The following is a 16392-nucleotide window of genomic DNA, read 5'->3' on the forward strand; positions in this document are numbered from 1 at the left end:
AGACGGAGTCTCGCTGTCACCCAGGCTGGAGTGCAGTGGTGCAATCTCGGCTCACTGCAGGCTCCGCCCCCTGGGGTTCACGCCATTCTCTTGCCTCAGCCTCCCGAGTAGCTGGGACTACAGGTGCCCGCCACCTCGCCCAGCTAATTTTTTGTATTTTTAGTAGAGACAGGGTTTCACTGTGTTAGCCAGGATGGTCTCGATCTTCTGACCTTGTGATCCTCCCGCCTCGGCCTCCCAAAGTGCTGGGATTACAGGCGTGAGCCACCATGCCCAGCCAAGACCCTGTCTTAAAAAAAAAAAAAATTAAAATCTAGCCAGGAGTGGTGGCTCTCACCTGCAGTCCCAGCTACTGAGGAGGCTGAGGTGGGAGGATCACTTAAGCCCAGGAATTTGATGCTGCAGTGAGCTACGATCGTGCCACTGCACTCCAGAGCAAAACCTTGTCTCAAAAAAAAAAAAAAAAAAAAATTAAAAAAACGAAAAGGCAGCAAGAATATTGGGGAAAAGGCCGAGCACTGTGGCTCACACCTGTAATCCCAGCACTTTGGGAGGCCGAGGCGGGTGGATCACGAGATCAGGAGTTCAAGACCAGCCTGGCCAATACGGTGAAACCCCATCTCTACTAAAAATACAAATATTAGCCAGGAGTGGTGGCACGCACCTATAGTCCCAGCTACTCGGGTGCCTGAGGCAAGAGAATCTCTTGAACCTGGAAGGAGGAAGTTGTAGTGAGCTGAGATCACACCACTGCACTCCAGCCTGGGCAACAGAGCAAGACTCCTTCTAAAAAACAAACAAAAAAACAAAAAAGTATATTGGGTTAGAAGCCAGGTGCAGTGGCTCACAGCTGTAATCCCAGCACTTTGGGAGGCCGAGGCGGGCGGATCATTTCAGCTCAGGAGTTTGAGACCAGCCTGGCAAACATGACAAAACCCCGTCTCTACAAAAAATACAAAAATTAGCTGGGCTTGGTGGCACGCACCTGTGATCCCAGTGACTCAGGACGCTGAGGCTGGAGAATCGCTTGAACCCAGAAGGCAGAGGTTGCAGTGAGCCGAGATCATGCCACCGCACTCTAGCCTGGGCAACAGAGTGAGACCCTGTCTCCAAAAAAAAGAATATTGGGGAAAATCTCCAATGGCATCTGTGCTTACTGATTCTAAGTCTAGGGCACAGCATAGGTGTAACTCAGGAGATAAAAGGGAGCAGGCACCACCTTGCCTGAATCATCAGGGGAAAGAAAGGAACACCTCCTTTTCTTTATCTGCCCTCCAATAATAAGTGGCTCCCTATGCAAGTCATACCCTCAGATGGCTTTTTGTAAAGAACTATGTTGCCCAGGCTGGTGTCGAACTCCCAGCCTCAAGCAATCCTCCCGCCTCAGCCTCCGGAGTAGCTGGGATTACAGGCATGCAGATGTCTATTAGTCAAATACTCTCTGGATACACAGGCCTAGAATTACCATGGAAATAACTGCCACTTATTAAGTACCTACTATGTACTTGTTGCATATTCAGTGCATTCCCTTATTCAATCCCCATGGAAGTACGGTCAAAATGAGGCACTAGTCACAACTAAATGACCCTATTTTGCACATGATGAAACTGAGACTCAGAGAGGTTAAGCGGCTCTCCTGAGGTCACAGAGCTAGTGGGCATAGATTCCCAAATGGACAGTCTTTCCTCTTAGCCAAGGTGTGATGTTTAAGGAAGGTGACATAGGAGAACGGGGATCTCAGCCCAAGTGAGTAGAAACAGGAAAAGTTAGCCAGGCGCAGTGGCTCACCCCTATAATCCTAGCATTTTGAGAGGCCGAGGCGGGCAGATCACGAGGTCAAGAGATCGAGTCCATCCTGGCCAAAATGGTGAAACCCCGTCTCTACTAAAAATACAAAAATTAGCTGGGTGTGTTGGCACGCGCCTGTAGTCCCAGCTATTCAGGAGGCTGAGGCAGGAGGATCACTTGAACTCAGGAGGCAGAGGTTGCAGTGAGCCAAGATCATGTCACTGCACTCCAGCCTGGCGACAGTGAGACTCCGTCTCAAAAAAAAAAAGAGGAAAAGCTGGTCACATAATTGGGGGGCCAGGCCTCAGTGGCAGGGCTGGGGCCAGGCCAGGTATATAAGTAGAAGGAAGAACTGTGGGCAGAGCTTCCAGGAAATGTCTTAGGGAGAAGGGGAAACAGTCCAGATGGAGGGAGGGAGGAGCTGCGGGGCCTTAGGGAGGTGGGGGTTGGGGTATGGGCAAAAGGTGTTTCACTGTCCTTTCCTTGGGAGCAGGAGTGGTGGCTCTGCCTCTAAGAACAGACTCCTTGCCGGGTGCAGTGGCTCATGCCCGTAATCCCAGCAGGCGTGGGAAGCTGAGGCAGGCGGATAGCTTGAGGTCAGGAGTTCAAGACCAGCCTGGCTAACATGACGAAACCCCGTCTCTACTAAAAATACAAAAATTAGCTGGGCGTGGTGGCACACACCTGTAGTCCTAGCTACTTGAGAGGCTGAGGCACAAGAATTGTATGAACCAGTGAGCCAAAGATCATGCCACTGCACTCCAGCCTGGGCAACAGAGCAAGACTCCATTCAAAAAAAAAAAAAAGAAGAAGAACAGACTTCACCCGTGCAGCAGGCACCTCCTCTACCACCCTCTGGGCCTTCTCCTCCATGACTCTGCCTCCCCTGCCCCAGCAACACCCTATGCACCTGCCCTCCTTCCCTGTCCCTCTTCATCTAAATCTTCAACAGGTGGAGAGCAGCCTGATTAAGGGTGCATCCCAATTCCCTCCTTGTGGTCACACTTTGAGGTGGGCACTTAGTTACTCTCCTTTTACAGGTGAGGAAACTGAGGCATGGAAACATGAGGGGAGGGCAGCCTGCACTATGACCTAGCCTAATGACTCAATCCGGGAGGTTTCCCCTGGCCTTCCTGGTCCTCCGAGACCTGCTCTGCCAGGGATTCCGGGGTGCTGATTCACACATCACTCCTTCAGGCCCATGGTGTGAGTTTGTCAATGAGATCATGGAGATGTGTGACCATTTTTAGCCCTTGGCTAGGTGTGGGGCACATAGAAGGAGCCCCATCATGTGTCGCATCACTGTGCAGCTCCAAGCCTACCCCCATCTGCTCTGAGCAAGGCAGCTGCTGCATGTGAGGCTTGGTGGTAATGAGGGAGGCATGTCGGTGGGGAGGTTCAGGAGCCACAGAAGGAAAAGAAAGGGGACCAGAGAAAGCAGGTTCCTCGGAATGCTAAACACAGGCCTAACTGCCTTTTTCAGGAATAAGGGTGTGGGCCAGAGGGGCAAACGACCCCCTCCACAAATGCCAGTGAATTGCAGCAGGCACACAATGGCTCCTCCCTCTTGTGTCCTGCCTTCCCAGGATGCCCTATTTGGCAAATCCTACCCACTCTGGCAGCCCCTAGAACCCAGCCACCCTCTTAATGCCCCTCATCCTGAGGCATCTGTCATGCAAGCCACCCCCCACCTTCCCTGGGGAGCTGGCTTGCTGGCCCCAGTGGTCTCCATGTGACCTTTCCTCAGCTCCTCCACTGTCTCCAGACCTGAGGTGAAGAAAGCAAGGTCAGAGAAGGGGCCCACTCATGACTGTGAGACAGAAGACCCACGCCAACCAAAGCCGCTCTCTTTCTCTCCAGCTGCCCCTCAGGCCACCATTGCAACAGTTGACCCTCCTGGGCCCCAAACCAGGTTGTCTGACCTGAAAACACTCAGTACTCAGCCAGGTGTTCCCATTCGGAGCCCAGTGAGCTTGCACTTGAGATCAGGCACATGGGTAAGGCTGATATGGGGGTGACAGTGAACCACAGATCTTGCAGACCCAACCTCCTGAGAGAGCTGAGCTGGTCAGAATGAGGAGGTGCTCACACTGCAGCCCTGCATTTACTATCCAAAAGGACTAGAAATGACTAGAAACTGAGAAAAACAGGCGAGGCGCAGTGGCTCACTCCTGTAATCCCAGCACTTTGTAAGGCCAAGGCAGGCAGATCACCTGAGGTCAGGAGTTCGAGACCAGCCTGGAGAAATCCCATCTCTACTAAAAATACAAAATTAGCCAGGCGTGGTGGCACATGCCTGTAATTGCATCTACTCAGGAGGCTGAGGCAGGAGAATCGCTTGAACCCAGGAGGCAGAGGTTGCGGTGAGCCAAGATCGCGCCATTGCACTCCAGCCTCGGCAACAAGAGCGAAACTCTGTCAGAAAAAGAAAAGAGAAGAGAAGAGAAGAGAAAAGAGACAAGACTGAGAAAAACAGTCCCTATGGCCCAGTAGGCATGAACAACTGCAAGCGACTGGAGACCTGGCACCTGGCACTGGCTTTACCCTGTTAGCTTCCAGGCCTCAAATTAGAAGGAGGAGGGGAACTCATGTTTGTCCAGCACTTCAGCAAGATCATCTCACTGAATCCTCATAACAACCCCATGAGATACTGTGGTGGTTTTAAACACGCCCGCTAGTTATTCGACACTCTTCCCACCAAGAGGTGTGGTCTCTGTCTCTGCTCCTAGAAGTCTGGGTGGGCTTGTGACTGCTTTCAACACAACAGAAGTGACACTCTGAGACTTGTAAGACAAAGCCAGAAGAAGCCATGCAGCTTGCTCTTGGCTCTTTTGGGGCACTCGCTCCAAGAGAAGTCAGTAAGAAGTCTACTGCCATGGCAGAGACTCACAACATAGGTGCCGCGGTCAACAGCCCAGCAGAGCTCCCAGCCAACAGCCAGCATCAACTGATTGCTACAGGAGTGTGCCATCTTGGATATCCTTCCGATGGCTGCAGCCCCTGTTGATGTGTGACTGCAACCGAATGAGATATCCCAAGTGAGAAGTACCCAGCTGAGTCCGTTCCAGAATTCCTAACCCACAGAATTGTGAACAAAATCAAAGAGTTGTGTTTTTTTTGTTGTTTTTGAGACAGTATCACTCTGTCACCCAGGCTGGAGTGCAGTGGTGGGATCTCAGCTCACCACAGCCTCGACCTCCAGAGCTCAAGGAATCCTCTCACCCTAATTTTTGTATTTTTGTAGAGATAGGGTCTCCCCATGTTGCCCAGGCTGGTCTCCAACTCCTAGGCTCAATTGATCTACCCGCCTCGGCCTCCCAAAGTGCTGGGATTACAGGCATGAGCCATCAAACCCGGCCAAAGAGTTGTTTTAAGTGGCAAAGTTCTGGGGTAATTTGTTGCATGGCACTAGTCACAAAACAGATCCGTGGTGTTCCCACTTGAAACTGAGGTGCAGAGGGGCTGAATAACTTGCCCATGGTCACACACCTGATAAGTGGCAGAACTGAGACTCAAACCTGGTCTCTCAGAATCCAAACCATAGCCCCTTCTCACGGTGCCCCCTAACATTTTCTCACTTCCAAGAAGAGAACATTCTTTTCAGACTCGACTAGTTTCCAAACCTGGCTGTGTGTCAGAGTCAGCAGTGGCGTGTTAAAGATAGAGATTTCCAGGCCCCACCCCAGGCCTAGTGAGTCAGTATTTTCAGGCGTGGGGCCAGGACTCCGAATTCTCAACTGGCACCCCAAGTGACCCTGAGGCAGTTAGTGCGTGAACCGGACAATGAAACCCACTGCTCAGCCAGGTTATTACAGAAAACTGGAGGGGACAAGCAAGGTTTTCTTCAAAATGTAGCAGTTTCAGAAAATCCCTCAGGATCTGAGCTCATCTGCTTCAGTTTCTTTTTTTTTCTTTTTTTTCTTTCTTTCTTTCTTTTTTTTTTTTTTTTTTTTTTGAGACGGAGTCTTGCTCTGTCGCCCAGGCTGGAGTGCAGTGGCGTGATCTCGGCTCACTGCAACCTCCGTCACCTGGGTTCAAGTGATTCTGCTGCCTCAGCGTCCTGAGTGGCTGGGATTACAGGCACGTGCCACCACACCTGGCTCATTTTTGTATTTTTAGTAGAGACGGGGTTTCACCATGTTGGTCAGGCTGGTCTCGAACCCCTGACCTTGTGATCCACCCACCTCGGCCTCCCAAAGTGCTGGGATTACAGGTGTGAGCCACCGTGCCCGGCCATCTACTTCAATTTCAACTTTTTTTTTTTTTTTTTTTCTTTTTGGAGACGGAGTCTTGCTCTGTCGCCCAGGCTGGAGTGCAGTGGCGCTATCTTGGCTCACTGCAAGCTCTGCCTCCCGGGTTCATGCCATTCTCCTGCCTCAGCCTGCCGCATAGCTGGGACTACAGGCGCCCGCCACCACGCCCGGCTAATTTTTTTGTATTTTTAGTAGAGATGGGGTTTCACTGTGCTAGCCAGGATGGTCTCGATCTCCTGACCTCGTGATCTCCCGGCCTCGGCCTCCCAAAGTGCTGGGATTACAGGCGTGAGCCACCGTGCCCGGCCTCAATTTCAACTTTCTTGGCCCTAACATCTGGGGAGTCTTTTCTACTCCCACACCACTAAGAGACAGAAATTGATGGGAGGCTATCCAACCAGTAAGTACACTCGTGTGTATTAACACCTTGTTAGGCTCTGTGGTCCCTGTGCTCTAAGAACTTACAACTGAAGTGAGGAGATAAGGCGTAAAGTCGTTTCAGAGCAACCAAATGATAAGTTTTGTGTCTGTGACAATAAGCACAAAGGCATCTGGGAGAATTAGACAGAAATGTAACCCCCTAGCAATCTGGGAGAGGCTCCGCAGAGGAGGTGGGTCCTGGAGCTGGGAGTCAGGGTGAGCAGGGGGATCACTCCAGGCAGGGGGCTCAGGGGCTGAGGCTCCCTCCGAGGGCAGAACAAGCAGGAGGGCATGAGTGGGTAGAGGGACTCACTGGGCTGCCCCAGGGGTGTGCTCTGTGACAGCTGTGGAACCAGAGGAGAGGGGAAGACGAGGACCAGATCAGAGAGGGGTCAGGGGACTTGAAGCCTAATCCAGATTTTTATTTTCTCAGTTTCCAAAAGCTACTGTCATTTACAGATCAAGGACATGGCCAGGCGCGGTGGCTCACACTTATAATCCCAGTACTTTGGGAGGCTGAGGCGGGAGGATGGCTTGAGCCCAGGAGTTCAAGACCAGCCTGAGCAACATAATGAGACCTTGTCTCTACTAAAAATAAAAAATTGGCTGGGTGTAGTGGCGCACACCTGTGGTCCCAGCTTCTTGGGAGGCTGAGGTGGGAGGATCACTTGAGCCCAGGAGGTTGAGGCTGCAGTGAGCAATGATCACACCACTGAATTCCAGCGTGGGTGACAGAATGAGACCCTGTCTCAAAAAAGAAAACACCAAACACCAAACACCAAAAAATAAAAAAGGCAGTCCCCCTTCCAAGTCTAGGCTAGGATTAGTTACAGAAGATGGATCAACTCACACACCTTTGGAGATACGAGCCAGAATTCTCCCAAATAAGAGACTGAATCCCCATGGGGCCCCACCATAAAACGTATCTGCCCCAGTGCCCCAGTCTGTTTGCTTACAAGATGTAAACCTTGATGCTGCTACCTTGAATTTTTAGACAGTGTATTCCTTTGATTAGAATCACTCTGGGCAACGGTGATGAGATTCCATTAACCATCGGAATCAATTGAACGAAGAGCTTTCCTTCCTAAAGGGAAGGGCCAAGTTCCAGTACTTGGCTGACTGCAGAGCCCTGGAGGAATTCATTGAAAGGAGGCCCAAAATTAGAAATCATCACTTTCTGCAGAGACACTTAGGAATCCCTCCCACATTATTCAAGGACAGCAAGAGAAAGGTGGGCAGAACTGGGGGGAAAAGGAGCTGCAAGGAAGAACGAGAATCTTTGACCAGCTCATATAGCTTCATACAACAGATGAAGGTGTGTCCTGCACAGCCTGCGAGACCGGCTAAAAGTCTAGCTTTTAGTCACACCTCCTGGATCCTATGCCACATCTCCAAGACATGCTTAGAGGTAAGCAAGGAAACTTGCTCGGTCTGGGGTCTCCTCTGATCTTTCCCACCTGTACCTTCCCTGCAAGGGAAACCCCTGTAGGAAGAAAGGTCTCCATTCCATCATGGCTTTTTTCTTTTCCTTCTTTTTTTTTTTTTTTTTTTTTTTGAGAAAACAGTCTCATTCTCTCGCCCAGGCTGATGTGTAGTGACACAATCTCGGCTCACTGCAACCTCCACTCCCGGATTCAAGTGATTCTCGTACCTCAGCCTCCCTAGTACCTGGGATTACAGGCGTGCACCACCATACCTGGCTAACTTTTGTATTTTTAGTAGAGACAGGGTTTCACCATGTTGGCCAGGCCAGTCTCGAACTCCTGACCTCAGGTGATCTGCCCGCCTCGGCCTCCGAAAGTACTGGGATTACAGGTGTGAGCCACTGCACCCGGCCCTTCATGGCCTTTTTGTCTCTCAGCATTGGGATGGCCGGTGGCCCATCTTCCCAGGTTTCCTGAGATTGGCGGCAATGACTCAGAAGCCTCTGGTGACATCCTAAACCATCTCGGGGAGGGTAATGTAATTATTGCATGGATTTATTCAAATTTAATCTAAAACAGAAGGTTTCAACAAGGGTCGTTTTATCATTTGATATATGTGTTTGTATAGATAAATGTCACAGCTAAAGATACATAGTTTTGGTTTGAACCATCTGTTTCAGATTGCATTACTCTTCCCAGTGCTTCACCTCGCCCTGTGTCCACACCTTTAGAGGTAGAGCATGCCTCCTCATCCCACCGATGTCAGGCCACATGATTTCTTTTGGCCAATAGATGTAGGCAGAAGTAACAGTGTGCAAATTTTGAGTCCCGGACTTAAGAGTCATCGCATTTGCACTCTACCCTCTTGCACTTTTGCCATTGTCACGACAAGAACATGTCCCAGGGAGCCCACTTGTCCGTAGAAGATGAGGGACACGTGGAGCAGCTTTAGATCCAATCCACACCTGGAGTCAAGCCCTCTTGAGCACATTCTAGACCAGTAAACCACAGGTGACCCACTGACACGTATGTAAGAAATAAGTGCTTACTGATGCTTTGACGTGGTTTGTGATACAACAGTGTTGTGACAAGAGCTTATTGATACATCGCCTGAGCATGTTACTCGGTCAACCCAAGACTCATACTGCACAAACTACCATCTAAAAGAACACTCGTTCTACCTGCTGTAGATCGAAATAACTAACTACATAAAAGAACATTCCATCTCTCTCTAGCCCCATACCCTTCTTAATTCTTCCGAGTATTTATTACAACCTGCAATATTATATATTTTTATTGCTCATGTACTTTTTCTCTCCCCAGTAAAATGTAGTTTTATGATGTCCAAGATATTGTTTTTGTTCCTGCTATAAATGTCCAAAGCTTTGGTAGGTGTATGGTGGGTGTTAAATAATTATGTGCAGAATAGATGTATATGGTCTTTTTTCTCCTTGGTTAATGTGCCTCTTATCTAATTTACATTCCTGTGTGCAGCTCAATGACTTTGCACTAAGCAAAGCTGAGGAAGAAAAAAACATTTTGTGGAGCAAAATCTGCAAACAGGAGACCTCCGAATTTTGTCCCTGATGAAGAATGAGTTATTCTTCCCCAAGGAGCCAGTCTCGATGGTTGGGGCCCTTAGAAACCACAGCAGGCCTCCAGAACTGTGGCAAACCAGCAGGTGGCTTTGCCAGTGCCATCCAACATAACCAAGACGCAGCTAAATTTCTGGATACCGTATCAGGGGCTGTCCTCAAACATAGGAGGTTTCTCTGTGTGTCAGTTCACTGGGGGGAACTTCAAAGGGACTTATGTGGCTTCCAAGAGCTGTCAGAATGTTTGATTCTCTGGCATTGTGCTGGCATCACACGTTAATTAAATTATATGGCAGATACACCTCAATGTCAAAGTCAGATATTATAGCCGTCAAAGCCTAACATTAGGTGCAGTATTTTATAGCACAGAGTATACCTTTAAACAAATTCCTGGCCGGGCACGGTGGCTCATGCCTGTAATCCCAGCACTTTGGGAGTCCAAGGTGGGTGGATCACCTGAGGTCGGGAGTTCGAGACCAGCCTGGCCAACATGGTGAAACCCCGTCTCTACTAAAAAAATACAAAAATTAGTCGCGTGTGGTGACGCACACCTGTAATCCCAGCTACTTGGGAGGCTGAGGCTGGAGAATCACTTGAACCCAGGAGGCGGAGGTTGCAGTGAGCTGATATCGAGCTATTGCACTGCAGCCTAGACAATAGAGACTCCATCTCAAAAATAAAATAAAATAAAATAAACAAATTCCTTTATCTTTCCCCAGTCCTCTCTTGCCTCTGGCTCCTAAGACATCTACCATTCTACACTTCCTATGTGAAGAAAATTCCAGAGAACTTCGTCTGTTGGGGGGTCCCCAAGACTCTCTGGCTTGCCAGACAGTGGAGGTTTCTGGGGTTGCACCTACTTGCTCTCTCTAACCCTTGACTTTCTGATCTCAGGCTTTTGTGAACCTAGGCTTCACCCTGAGACAGAAGATCTTCTTACCGGTCTGTGGGTAAAACAAATGCTAGCTCTTTCTTCGAAGATGGTTCTATTAGCAGGGCAGCAACTAGCTGGGCTATAAAAGGGAAGGGGACGGGGGGCGACTTTCCCTCTAAATATCTTTTTTTTTTTTTTTTTTAAAGATGGAGTTTCGCTATTATTGCCCAGGCTGGAGTGTAAGGGCACTATCTTGGCTCACCGCAACCTCCGCTTTCCGGGTTCGAGTGATTCTCCTGCCTCAGCCTCCCGAGTAGCTGGGATTACAGGCATGCGCCATCATGCCCGGCTAATTTGTATTTTTAGTAGAGACGGGGTTTCTCCATGTTGGTCAGGCTGGTCTCGAACTCCTGACCTCAGGTGATCCACCTGCCTTGGCCTCCCAAAGTGCTGGGATTACAGGCGTGAGCCACCGCTCCCGGCCTCAAATATCTTTTTAATAAGCACAGCTAGAAACTCTCCATGAGTGGAAACTAGTCACAAGAAGCCCCTGCTACTTACGTGCTGAGCGTAGGCAATCCTCTCAGGCGAGGGACGACTACGAAGCCACACTCCTGGTTTTCTTGGGTCTCTCTCATGGTTACCAAGGAAAACTCGGAGGCCATCAACTCGGCCAAATGACTTACATGCAATCACCAAAGCAAAGTTAATACCAAGTGTGTTTAAGTCTCAAGTGTCCCTAACACCTATTAAGCACTTTCTAGATGCCAGGCACTATTTTATTATTTATTTATTTATTTGTTTATTTGTTTATTTATTTTGAGATGGAGTCTTGCTCTGTCACCCAGGCAGGAGTGTAGTGGCACGATCTCGGCTCATTGCAATCTCCGCCTCCCAGGTTCAAGCGATTCTCCTGCCTCAGCCTCCCGAGTAGCTGGGGTTACAGGCACCCGCCACCACACCTGCCTAATTTTCGTATTTTTAGTAGAGACGGGGTTTCGCCATGTTGGTTAGGCTGCTGTTGAACTCCTTACCTCAGGTGATCTGCCCGCCTTGGCCTCCCAAAGTACTGGGATTACAGGCGTGAGACACCGTGTCTGGCCCAGGCACTATTTTACACGCTTTATGTCCATCAACTAATCCTCCCAACATCATTAAATATATTGTATCACTGCCCTCCATTTCACAGATGGGGGAAGTAAGGTGGCAAGAGTAACTGCCTCAGGCCACACAGCTGGTCAAGTCGTAGAGCCAGGTTTTGAACCCAGGCAGTCTGGCTCCCCCATACTAACTATGACATAGTCTTCGCTATTTAATCCTGCAAGCTTTAGGAAATGCCCACTATGCACGAGGCACACTAATAAGGTGCTGGGGGCTGGGAGGAGGGGGATGAACAAGCAGGCAACATGTCTACGAGGGAAAAGTACTCCTAAGTAACAGTTTAAGATAAAGTTAAACTAATTCAGACCTTTGAAGAGGTTTTGAATTCTTTCCAAGGGTAGGCGTGTTGAATAAATATAATGCTTTTGAAAACCTGCCTTCATATATGGGTGTTCATTGTACTGCTCTTTCAAGTTTTCTGTGGGTCTGGGATTTTTTTTCAGAATAAAATTAAATATATATATATATACATATATATATACATATATGTATATATATATATATATATATATATATATAAAAACACCTTAAAGGCCAGGCCAAGGCTCACTGCTGAAACCACACTTGGGAGGCCGAGGATGTGGATCATGAGGTCAGGAGATAGAGACCATCCTGGCTAAACGGTGAAACCTACTCTACTAAAAAAAAAAAGGGCCATTATGGCACACCTGTATGAGGCAGGAGAGTCACTTGAACCCGGTAGGCAGAGATTGCGGTGAGCCGAGATCGTGCCACTGCACTCCAGCTTGCGTGACAGAGCGAGACTCCGTCTCAAAAAAAAAAAAAAAAATCAGCCTTAATAGACTATTTTGGGAAGGGTAAGCAATAAACTGGGAGCAGGGGTTGCCTTCAGAGAGGCAAACTGAGTGACTGAGAAATGCGGGTGGGAGAGGCACCACACATCCTTTTATAGCCTTAGAATTTTCTGCCAAGTGCAGGTGTTACCCATAACATCTGCCATGAACTTGATGTCATCTGGGCGGACCCTTTGGAGAGAAAGCATGGAACTCCCAGCTCCCAAGTCCCATTCAGCAGGTCAGCCGCTGGGAGTTTGAGGGAGTCTTTAGTTTCCCAGCTTTATGTGTAAAGTGGGCAGAAACACACCATAGGCCCTTTGGCTTAAAATATATATATACCTAAGTGGGGTGCAGTGGCTCACGGCTGTAATCCCAGCACTTTGGGAGGCCGAGGCGGGAGGATCACTTGAGCCCAGGAGTTCAAGACCAGCCTGGGCAACACGGTGAGACCCAGTCTCTACAAAAAAAAAAAAGAAAGAAAAATGAGCCAGGTGTGGTGGCACGTGCCTGTAGTCCCACCTACTCGGGAGGCTGAGGCAGGAGAAGCACTTGAGCCTGGGAGGTCGAGGCTGCAGTGAGCTGTGATCACCTCACAGCACTACAGCCTCGGCAAGAGATAGATGGAGACCCCATTTAAAAACAAAAAACAAAAAACTATGCCTGAGGAGTAATACCAGGGATTGCTCTTTCTCCTGGTTTTAGTGTAAGCACAATGAAGTTTTCAGCTCCGTGGAGCTTATCTCTCTTGGGGAGACTTTATGTTCTCTACGGCAGGGCCTGGGTCTTGTTAACCGGGAGATTCCCCGAGCCACCCCCAACAGCCACAAGCACAGTGCAGGACAGACAAGAGAGGCTTGAACAAATGCTAGTTGAATCACTGACTATGCTGTGTTCACCATCCACGAAGGACCATGTGGTCCAATATCCGTCCTATTCGTATGTGTGGGTAACTCTTGGAGCATGGATGCCACACTTATGACAAGTGAGCAGTGATTCTCAGCACAGAATGTGATATTTTTCTGTTGCACAAGATTAAACAGTGACCGAGTGTCCACAATTGCCCAACATGGCCTGAAGCTGCCAGCCAAGGAATTGGGTCACCCCTGGTTCACTCTGAGGGGCTGGGGGATCCCTGTCTTGACCCATTGGCAACCCACTCACTCTTGGGAAGCTCTGGGTGAAGGGATTTTGGAAGCCATTCTCTGGCTCTTGGAACTAGCAACCCACAACCAGAAGGGGGAGGGGGTGGTCTGAGAGGGCTGCCAAGGGGCAGCAGGGCTTCCTGGGGCTTGGGCTTGCTCTGGGGTGTGCCCAGGTTTTTGGGGGGCGACGGGGCCTGAGCAGTGGGCTGAAGAGGGCATGCTGCCAGCTCTGGCTGGCCCAGAGCCAGTAAGTCTGACTGAACTTGAGCCAGCCCTGTTGGCCCACAGACTCTGGAAGCTGAACTGCTCCAGCGCTCCTTGGCCTCTTTGTTTTCACTTCCCCACAGCTCTCTCTTAGTGTTTAGGAATGTGCTTTGAAGGTTCCAGCGTGTTTCGCCTCTGCTTAGGGAAACCAAGAGCAGAGGCTGGGCCCAGGCCAGATGGCTTGAGGAAGGGCACCTGTGATCACACTGAGAGCGCCTCAAGGGGCAGGTGGAATGCATGGGGCACTTAAGCCAGCCCCCTTCTCTGCTGGGAGACTCCGTGTGCAGTGCTAAACCTTGGAGATTCTCAGGTTTGTTTTGTTAAGGGAGGCAGTATTCCCTTACCAGCTCCCCCAGAGAGCCTACATTTGTCCAGGAGCTTTTGGGGATAAGCTGTGCTCTTCTGCTTGTTCAGGGCAAGAGAGAGAGCTGTAGTGTGTGCTTTTCTAGCTAGAAAAGTTGCCTCCTTCGTTCGCATTAGAATAAGTTTCCTGGCCTGCCTAGGGCAACAAAGTCAGGCCCTCCAAGGAAGGGGAAGGGAAGATGGCCTCTCTCACACTCCCACCACTGGGAGGACAATCTTACAGGCGCAGGTGCTTAGCCAGGTAGGGTTTGGCTCAGGGAGGCCATAGAGGGGTCCATTGCTACAGGTCGCCCTCTGGCCTCGATGCCCACCTGTAAACTGCTATTTTCAAAAGTGGAACCCAGAGTGGTTGGCTTCCTCCTCCCATTTCCCAGTCCCTTCACCCACTGTCTTCCATGGCTTTTGTCACCAGGCACATATAAAGGGGAAGGTCTTCCCTGCTCAGTCCTTTGAGGGCTCATAGTGCTGGTAGCCCCCTTTGACGCCAGCATAGTGCTTTGCACACAGCAAGTGCTTAATAAATGCCAAATGACTAAAATACCAGGCCTCTTCATTGACCAAGAGCACTCTGGATCTTTCTCTAACCAGAAGTCACTTTCCTCCTCTGGCTGTTTTCTGAAGCTGGGAGCTCTGGGTTCTGGTCTCTTTTGCCACAAACATGTCACCCTGAGCTAGTGTTTTCACCCTCTCAACTGATTTCCTCCACTGGGTTAAATGGAGCTCAATTAAAGCCCTGGTGGCTCTTGTATGACATCTGCACACATTCTTGTTTGCCGGCTGTCATTTTAGCTTCAGGTTGGGTCACTTCGATCCTGCCTGGGCCCACGTGCTAGTAGGGTCTTTAGTCTTCAGCTGAAGGTTCTCCCCTGCTCCTCCACCGTCTGTTTGGCTTTACAACACACACCTAGTCCTTGGACTCTTGACACATCTGTTCCTTTATATCCCCACGGCCATTTATACAGCTCCAGCTCCTGTGCGTGAGGGGGCCGTGGCACATGAGCAATAACTCCGATGCCACAAGGGCACCTGAGTCATTTTTCTGCAGCCAACATTGTCTGTTTGGAGCTACAGCAGACCTCCCTCCTGCTCTGTGGTGACATAGGCCCTGTTCAGGTATGTGTGGGCCATGGATTTTTTTCCCCTGATTTCCATTTCTCCTTGATTTCAGCACCCAAGTGAACATGCACTCCAAGGCTCTGCTGAAGGTAAACAGAAAGCACCATCGCAGAGGTCCCTCCTCCTCTCTCTCCGAAGATTCACTTTCTCTTCCTAGGTAATGACTGCTTTTTCCTCCCAGCTTCCTCTCAGCCTACGTATATTTAGTGCATGTTGCCCTGGATAGAGTTTAATTAGGCACCAATGCACCCAGGGGCAAAAACCAAGGACCCCTCTCGGGTTGAGCAAATGGGGCCAGCCTCCCCTGGCTGGTAAATGACGAGCTGAGCTGCCGGCAGGTAGAGGAGGTTGTCCATTCTCAGCTAATGATTGCCTTAGGCGCCAAGTGATGGAAAATCCAGGAGGACTGGCGAGCTGCAGGGGGCAGCCAGGGACAATTGTATGGACCAGTTTAACACGGCTTCCGGAGGGATGGCAGGAGGAATGGTGTGTGTGTGTGTGTGTGTGTGTGTGTGTGTGTGTGTGTGTGGTGTGTGTGTGTGTGTGTGTGTCTCCTGGTCTCCTTTCTCTCCCCTCCCTGCCGCCTTTCCCTCTCTCTTGCTTTCGGTTTTCTCTTCTGTTTCTAGCCCACACGAGTTGAAATTAGAAAGGTCTTTGAATTCATGTATTTCTTTTAATAAAAGCAGCATTTTTAAGCAGCATATTTGTAGCAATTGATTGTTAAACTAAACACCAAGCCAACTAAATGTGTTGGGGGAAATGAAAAGTCAGTTTACAAGAAACATATAATTAACACGTCCTTTGACTTATCCTAAGCCTTTGTCTGGCTGGGGACAAGACAGAGGAACCATCATCAACTTTAATAAAACCAAAAATGGTGTCGAGGCCAAAGGGGAACAAAAAACTTTGGAGTAGGAAACAAAGGCCGAAGAGGGGATTCTTGAGTTATAACAAATATGTTAAAAAACACATCTTTTGGCCAGGCATGGTGGCTCACGCCAGTAATCCCAGCACTTTGGGAGGCCGAGGTGGGCAGATCACGAGGTCAGGAGTTTGAGACCAGCCTGGCCAACATGGTGAAACCCCGTCTCTACTAAAAATACAAAAAATTAGCCGGACCTGGTGGCGCGTGCCTGGTAATCCCAGCTACTTGGGAGGCTGAGGCAGGAGAATCGCTTGAACCCAGGAGGCGGAG

The sequence above is a fragment of the Hylobates moloch genome, unplaced genomic scaffold (assembly GCF_009828535.3).
Source record: "Hylobates moloch isolate HMO894 unplaced genomic scaffold, HMol_V3 SCAFFOLD_7, whole genome shotgun sequence".
NCBI lineage: Eukaryota > Metazoa > Chordata > Mammalia > Primates > Hylobatidae > Hylobates > Hylobates moloch.